This window comes from Nicotiana attenuata, chromosome 11, assembly GCF_001879085.1.
Source record: "Nicotiana attenuata strain UT chromosome 11, NIATTr2, whole genome shotgun sequence".
Classification (NCBI taxonomy): Eukaryota; Viridiplantae; Streptophyta; class Magnoliopsida; order Solanales; family Solanaceae; genus Nicotiana; species Nicotiana attenuata.
Window position 1 is genome coordinate 15903656 of NC_031999.1, and position 9253 is coordinate 15912908.

Below are 9253 nucleotides of genomic sequence, written 5' to 3' on the forward strand. Positions count from 1 at the left end.
GTTTCTGATCTTGGGGGAAAAATGGATATTTTTTTATGATATGATCGAACCCATAAGGCTGCCTACGTATCCCCTCTTAAACGGGAATCAGGTCAAGCATAGTTCAATTACATTAGACGAGGAAATGTAAATAGTCTAAACATAGTATCTTTTGACTACGTCTGAATTGATTTGTTTTGGCCAAATTTCTCCATCCATTTCTGCAAGTATGAGTGCACCTCCTGTCAGCACCCTGTGAACCATGTAAGGACCTTGCTAGTTGGGAGAGAATTTCCCTTTGGCTTCATCTTGATGTGGGAAGATCTTCTTCGGCACCAACAGTCCTGGTGCAAATTGTCTTGGTTTGACCCTTTTGTTGAAAGCTCTGGACATTCTGTTCTGATAAAGCTGACCGTGACACACTACTTCATCCTCTTTCCATCGATAAGGGCCAATTGCTCATAGCGGCTTCTTATCCATTCTGCATCGCTGAGTTCGGCTTCCTATATAATCCTTAAAGAAGGAATCTCTACCTCGGCCGGGATGACAGCTTCGGTACCATAAACCAGCATGTAGGGAGTTGCCCCGGTTGATGTGCGAACTGTGGTGCGGTATCCCAACAGAGCGAAAGGTAGCATCTCATGCCATTGTTTGTGGTTTTCTACCATCTTCCTTAGTATCTTCTTGATGTTTTTGTTAGCGGATTCTACGGCTCCATTCATCTGAGGTCTATAGGCTGTGGAATTCCTTTGCTTGATTTTGAAAGTTTCGCACATGGCTTTCATCAGATCACTGTTGAGGTTGGCCACATTATCAGTGACAATGGACTCGGGAACTCCGAATCGGCAAATAATACGGTCCTTGACAAAGTCTGCGACGACTTTCTTGGTTACAGCTTTGTATGATGTAGCCTCTACCCACTTTGTGAAGTAATCAATGGCTACCAGAATAAACCTGTGTCAATTGGAAGTAGTGCCCTCAATCGGACCAATGACATCCATTCCCCAAGCGGCGAATAGCCAAGGTGAGCTTGTTGCATTGAGCTCGTTTGGCAGAACTTTAATCATATCAGCATGCACTTGACATTGGTAGCATTTGCGGACATACCAGACGCAATCTGTCTCCATGGTCATCCAAAAGTAATCGGCCCTATGTATTTTCTTGTCCAAGACAAAACCATTCATATGCGTGCCGCAGGTCCCAGCATGTATATCGTCAAGTAGCTTAGAAGCCTCTTTTGCGTTGACACATCTTAGCAATCCCAAATCGGGAGTTCTTCTGTACAAATTTCCTCCGCTGTGGAAGAAGTGATTGGACAATCTTAGGAGTGTGCATTTCTGAGTGTGGTTTGCATGCTCCGGATATTCTCCTTTCGCCAAATACTCCTTGATGTCATGGAACCAAGGTTTTCCATCTGTTTCTTCCTTAACATGGGCACAATAAGCCAGTTGATTATGGACTTTTACTGGGATGGGATCAATGAAATTCTTGTCCGGATGTTGTATCATAAACGACAAGGTGGCCAATGCATCGGCAAACTCATTCTGAATTCTGGGTACATGCCGAAACTCTATCTTGGTGAACCTCTTTCTCAATTCCTGCACATGGTGCAGATATGGCAATATCTTGGAATTCTTGGTGGCCCACTCTCCTTGTACCTGGTGCAAGCAAATCTAAATCACCAATTAACAGCAGCTCCTGAATATTCATGTCGACTACCATGTTGAGTCCTAATATGCAGGACTCATACTCCGTCATGTTGTTTTGGTGCAGGGAAAAATGAGTTTAGCAGATATTGGATAATGTTGACCTGTTTCTGATACCAAAACCGCTCCAATGCCCACTCCTTTGAAATTTGCAGCTCCATCAAAGAACATCCTCCAACCGTCATACGTTTCGGTAATGTCCTCTCCTACAAACGACACCTCTTCGTCAGGAAAATACGTTTTCAAGGGTCCGTATTCTCCTCCCACTGGATTCTCAGCAAGATGATCTGCCAATGCTTGTCCTTAGACCACCTTTTGAGTTACGTAGACGATATCGAACTCACTCAACAGTATCTGCCATTTGGCCAACTTCCCGGTCGGCATGGGTTACTGAAATATATACTTCAAAGGATCTATCCTGGATATGAGGTATGTGGTATAGGCACAGAAGTAATGCCTCAACTTCTAGGCCGTCCAGGTCAAAGCACAACACGTGCGTTCCAGCAGAGAGTACCGTGCTTCGTAAGGTGTGAACTTCTTACTCAAGTAATATATGGCTTGCTCCTTTCTCCATGTCTCATCATGTTGTCCCAGAATACATCTGAAGGTTCCATCCAATACAGATAGATAGAGTAGCAAAGGCTGTCCCGGCTCTGGCGGGACCAAGACCGGTGGTGTGGACAGGTACTCCTTGATTTTGTCAAAAGCTTTCTGACAATCTTTGGTCAAGCTTGTCTCGGCATCTTTCCTCAGCATCTTGAAGATGGGTTCACATATGACTGTGGACTGTGCTATGAAGTGACTGATATAATTGAGACGTCCTAGGAAGCTCATCACGTCCTTTTTGCTCCTAGGCGACGGTAACTCCTGAATAGCCTTGACTTTAGACGGATCTAGCTCGATCCCTCGACGGCTGATAATGAATCCCAATAACTTTCCTGCGGGAACCCTAATGCACACTTGGCGGGGTTTAGTTTCAAGTTGTACCTCCTTAGTCTGTCGAAGAACTTTCTCAAGTCTGTTGTGTGGTCTGCGACCCTCTTGGATTTGATAATGATGTCGTCCACATATACCTCTATCTCCTTGTTTATCATATCATGGAAGATGGTTTTCATGGCTCTCATGTAGGTAGCCCCAGCGTTCTTTAGACCAAATGGCATCATCTTGTAGCAATATACCCCCCATGATGTAATAAAGGCTGTTTTCTCCGCGTCCTCTTCGTCCATCCAAATCTGGTGATAACCCGCGAAGCAATCTACCAAAGATTGGAGTTCATGCTTGGCGCAATTATCGATCAGGATGTGTATGTTTGGCAGTGGAAAGTTGTCCTTGGGACTTGCTTTGTTTAAATCCCGATAGTCAAAACATACTTTGACTTCCCCATCTTTCTTCGGAACTGGCACAATGTTGGATAACCAGGTTGGCTACTCAACCACCCTGAGAACTTTGGCTTTGATCTGCTTGGTAACTTCCTCCTTATTTTTCAGGCTCATGTCTGGTTTGAACTTTCTGAGTTTCTGCTTCACCGGCGGACACATTGGATTGGTAGGTAACTTGTGAGCCACTATGGACGTGCTCAAACCGGTCATGTCATCATATGACCATGTGAAAATATCCTCATACTCTTTTAAGAAGCGAATGTACTCTTCCTTCTCTGTTGGTGATAAGTGAATGTTGATGCGAGTCTCCTTAACGGTCTCGGCGTCCCCCAACTTTACTGCTTCGATTTCGTCCAGATTGGACATAGGCTTATTCTCAAAGTTTTTCACCTCCTTGACAACCTCCTCGGGTATCTCATCTTCTTCATCTGAATCACTGTTCTCATGTAGCGTTACCTCATTACATGTAACAGTCACCGGTTCATCAGGAAAAGTAATAATAACGCTAGGGACTCGGCGGGCCCAGGATGGTGTGACGGTCCAGTTCCTGAGAACAGCTCCCTTCTCCACATTCTGAATAGTGAGGCCTTCTTCCTCCTCTTCCTCAATTATTGCACTGCAGTCCATGTCTTCGTCTTCCAAGAACAGATTCTTCAGCCCAACTAATGCTTCCTTTTTTGCAGTTTCCCATATTGTATCAGCTTGGTGAAATGCTTGATCCAGATGTGGCACTAGTTGCTCAAGAGGGTAGTACGGTCCACGCCATGGAGGCGACCAATCATTATACTCTTGCCATGTGTATTGATATCCGAGCCCAAAGGTAGTACTATGACCCTTCAGCCGTATCGGTTTAGTGATACCTTGGAGATTCTTCCTAAGCCCTTTGCCGGGTTCATACCCGGACCATTCAAGTATGCTCTCTATTTTTCTGCTCCACCATTTATCTTTCTCGACAGCATTGACACGTTCATTGTGATGATAGGTTTCCCCTTCTAGCCTTCTTCTATTTCCAATAACCAGTATGGTTTGACTGTTGTAAATGGGGTTACTCCCATCTCCGTGAATGATCACCTCCTGACGATTCCATTCGAATTTCATGGCTTGATGTAGTGTGGATGCCACAGCCCTAGTAGCATGGATCCATGGTCGGCCTAATAGAAGATTGTATGAGGTTGGTATGTCGAGCACCTGAAACTCGACGTCGAACCAAGTTGGCCCCATATGCAAGCACATGTTAATCTCCCCGATCGTGGCTCTTTGAGACCCATCGAAAGCTTTCACATTCATGCTTCCTGCCTGTATTTCATGTAAACCTTTGTCCAATCTTTTCAGAGTGTCCAACGGACAAATATGGAGGCTTGAACCTCCGTCAACCAAGACCCTGGCAAAGAAGTAGTCTTCGCACCGCACTATAATGTGCAGTGCCCTGTTGTGATTCAGACCTTCAGGTGGCAACTCATTTTCGTGGAAAGTGATTTTGTGACTTTCCAACACCTGTCCTACCATATTAGACATCTCTCCGCTGGTGATGTTATTGGGCACGTAAGCTTCGCTTAACACTTTCATCAAAGCGTTCTTGTGTGCTTCTGAATTTTGTAACAGTGACAGGATGGATATCTGAGCTAGGGTTTTGTTCAAATGATCAATGACGGAATACTCCCTTGCTTGTACTTTCCTCCAAAGGTCATCTGGCCCTGTTTCAATGATAGGCTGCTTGGTAGTAGCATCCTTACTTGGTCCTCCCAGGTGCTCAGGTGTATAGATTCTCCTGGTCCTGGTCATTCCTTGTGCGGCATCGGATTCCTCCATCTTTGCCTTTCCTTTTTGCCTAGCTTCGGCAATATAATCCCAAGGTATTGCTTTTGAGTGGAAAGGAGGTGTGGCTGATACTATCACTGTGAAAGGTGTGGCCACTTCCACTCTAAACGGAGCAGGGGTGGCCGCAGGCGGAGCCACCTCTACCTCAAACGGAACTGATGCAGCTACCTCACCCTTGATTGGTGACTGAGTTTGTACCACAATAGGAGTAAGTGTGACTGAGGATTTTAAGTCATCACCTTCCCGAATAAGCCCAATCGACCCCTCGGGGTCCCACTCTTCGTTCGTCTCTATCACATGTATTCCACCACCTCTATGATCAGGGAGAGGGTTGTTGCGAACATTGGGTGTGGCCTCCTTTGCCTGTATAACCTTGTTGTCAATCAGCGTCTGGATCTTGTCTTTCAATGCTCGGCATTCGTCAGTGGTGTGCCCCTTCATACCGGAATGGTACGCGCAAGTTTTGTTAGGATTGACCCATTGGGAGGGATTCTCTAGTGCCACAACGGGAATAAGAGTGATGTAACCTGCGACTTTCAACCTTTCATACATCTGGTCAATGGGTTCAGCGATGGCGGTGTATGTCTGAGTGGCTTGCGGTCGAAATTGGGTCTTGGTCTTGGATTATTTTGGTGAGTCGGAGACGATTGGAAATGAGGTCGTTGGGAGTTATAGGTATGATAGATAGTTTCTGGTTGGGAATATCTGGGAGATGATGGTTGATATGTAGGTGGTGGTGCTTGGTATGTGGATGGAGGTGTTTGATATGTGGGCAGAGGTGTTCGATAGGTAAGTGGAGATTTTGGGCCCTGAGCCACCATTACTGCCCCAACGTCTTTCTTCTTTGATATGCCGCCTGATTGCAATGCTTTATTTGTGGCCTGTAACGCCTCAAAATTCGTTACCATCCCGCTCTTGATGCCTTCCTCAGTTCTTTCCCCGAGCTTGATGATATTGGAGAATTTATGGTTTTCAATAACCATCAACCTTTCGAAATACCGCGGGTCCTGTGCTCTGACGAAGAACTTGTTCATCTGTTCTTCGTCCAAAGATATCCTGACCTTGGCCGCTTCCGACCTCCAGCGGGTAGCATACTCGCGGAAAGTCTCAGTGGGTTTCTTCTTAAGATTCTGGATGTAGAAAACATCGGGTGCATTTTCTGTGTTGAACCTGAATCGGTCCGTGAAATCTGATGTCATACCTACCCAATTGGACCATTTCTTGGGATCCTGGGTGATGTACCAGGACAAAGCATCACCAGTAAGACTCCTCATGAAGAGTTTCATCTGAATCTTTTCGTCCTTTTCGACCACGACAAGCTTATCGCAATAGGTCCTTAGATGAACCCTAGGATCAACTGTACCGTCAAACATCTTGAACTTAGGAGGTTTGTACCCCTCCAGTAGTTCCACATCTGGCTGTATGCATAGGTCTTCATAATTCACACCTTCTATCCCTTTGCCGCCTTCGACACCCTGAACCCGACTTGTCAATTTCTTGAGTTCTTCAGCCATGTTTTTAATGAGCTGGTCCTTCTCTGGGGATTCTGGTGCATAGGAAGTTGGTTGAATAGAGTGAGGTATGGTCTCCACATATATGGGGTTGTTTTGATGAGTGCCAGGGACTTGGGTGTAGTGATGGTCATTGGTTGAGTTTTGAGGATCGGAGATGGGTTGTGGTGTGTTTTGGGGAGTGTGGTAAGTGGCGTTTGGTGGGTACTGGATTGATTGGTGGTGGTGTTGCGATGGAGTTGGTATTGGTAAGGGATTGAGATTTTGAGGTGGGGTTATGTATTGATGTGGTGCAGGAGGGTTTTGTGGGTGTTGGTTTGATGTGTTTTGGGGAGGTACTGGGTTCTTTGTGTTTTGTTGGTTGATGTCGGGGACATTCAGGGTGAGTGATAAGTTCGCCAAGTTGTGAACCTGCTCAAGCTCTCCTTGTAGTTCCAGTATCTTTTGTTCCAATCTCAAGACTAGATCATTTGGTGCCGGAGTACTCCGACCGTCTGAAGTTTCTGCGTTCTCAACATTCTCCTTTCGAATACCACTTAAGTCGTCCATTTTGTTTTTCCTTTGCCTTTTGTATTGCTTGGAGGAGGAGGAGGTGGAGGGCCTCTAGATCTGGTATGATTCGCCGATGATGCCAGTATGAGTGAACCAACCTTAAGGAAAGAGAATAATCAAAATAAAGGAAAAAACAAAAAGGTAACAAGTTAGTAAGGATTTTGAAGTGTTGCAGTATTTAAACACATATTGCGGGAATGTAAATTCGCGTCCTAATTTGGGAGCCTCGTTGTGCCTGAGGTAGGCCTAGCGACAAATAAATTTGGAGAACTTTAGATGCCAATAAATGCCTCATTTCATGATATGAAAAATAGACGAATCCCAAAATGACACTAAGATAATAGAAAAATAAGCCACTACTAGCACTTGGCCTTATTACATTTTAGGAAAGCAAATTAATCTAGCCTATTTGGTCCCAGAAGGACCTTCCCCAGGTTCGATCTTCCTGACTCCATCATACAGGTCCCCCAACTCGCACAGACCCAGCAGCAAGTAGGCTCTGGCCAGATGTCCTCCTTCAGTTCCTTCAGCGTTCTAGCAATCCTCAATCCTCTTTATGACTTTACCTTCCAGCTCCACTATTCCTCGCTCCAGATATTCCAACTTCCTGTTGGAAGTGAGTACCATTTCTTTCCATTCTTCGATCAACCTCGAATTCCTATCATGTATTTCCCGGTGCTCATTCTCAGAGTCGTGGACCCTCTTGCGCAACCTATTGTATTTGACTTGAGCTTCAGTTCTTCGTCTATGATTATACTATTCCCTCGACCGGCTCCTGGAATTACCATTCCTTTTAGATTGTCTTCTAACCACGCCGGGTAGAGAGGTTCGCACCCTGCATGATACCTATCAGGCTCAATGGTGTTCTTTTCCACAATGATCTTGCAGTGCCACATGTGCTGAGCTTGGCACTTGTAAGGGACGTCGTCGTCTTGAAAGTCTACTCTGAAATGACTCATCTTGGCAACCCTTGGTACAACCTGTTTCCTGCCTGCTTGCCTCATAACTCGGATAGGGACATAAGGGTATATTCCTCTCAACTCAATCAGCACCAAGTGTGGAGCGTCCCTGGATCTGATGATGAATTCGTCTGTTGGAACCACTCAAACATCCATTGCACTTACTCCTCGGTCAAATTGTCGAAGAACTCCACCCACTCTTTGGCACTTTCCGGATGAGCAAACCTGCCCGGAATGTAGGTCATCCTCTTGGGGTGATGGAAGGCAATATGGTCATTCCAAGCCCTTCGCGGAAATTCTTGGCGATACCGGCCCCATTGAAGATGTTCTAATAACCATAACTGCAGCAATAGGTTACAACCCTCGAAATGCTTGACCCCTCTTTGACAGCGCTCCAAAGCCCTGTAGATGTCGGCTATGATCATGGGGACTATGGTGTATGTCTGTCCGTTGATCCCTTCCATCAAAGTCTTGGCGACCATGGCCAACCTAGTGTGGATTCTTTCCCTTTTAATTGGGAATACTATCAGTCCCAAGAAGCACACAATGAACATGAACACTCTGTGGTGGATGTGGCCCAGAGAAGTGATAGAAATCTCGTCATGGTAGGTACGGTAGGACTTACTATGGCCATACCTCTCATACAGATATTCGAAGGGTATGTAAGATTCCTTTAGGCATCCCAAGCCAGCATTTTTCTTCAGCCCCATCATCTTTAAAAACCCTTTACCAGTACGGCTCTCCGGCACCAATAACTCGGGGCTATCCCAAGTCAATCCTGCAAGCCCTCCAATTTCTTCTAGAAGTGGTATCATTTCTATGTCGCCAAAATGGAACACATCCCTTTCACTATCCCAGAACAAAGTGGCAGCCTTGATCAACCTATTGGTTGGCTCAATGTCTAGTAGAGAAGGTAAATTGCCCAAGTACTTTCTTACGTGTTTCTTGTCACTTGAGGAAAGGTCCTCCGACCAATCTAGTACCAATGGTGGGATGTTGCTAACTATACCGAATCTGGGGACCTCGTGCCTCATTTTCCTGCAAAACAAAAAGGTTAGTCCCTTATCCCCCACCAGCCTCAACTATTTATTCATTTATGATTAGCATATTGGCATTTAGTTCTCCAAATTAATGCACAGAACGTGGTTGTGTCCGTTGGGATTATGGAAACCCCGGTGGACTTTTGGATAAGGCTTGTCTTAAAGGATTATTATGTGGACAACATATTAATCCGGCTAGGTTTGACCATGATGCATGCACAATTACGATCAGAGTAAGGTTACTATGGGGGTCTAGACTGGTACCCTCAAGCGGACAACTTGAGGGGGAAAGGCACGGAACCGTCGACT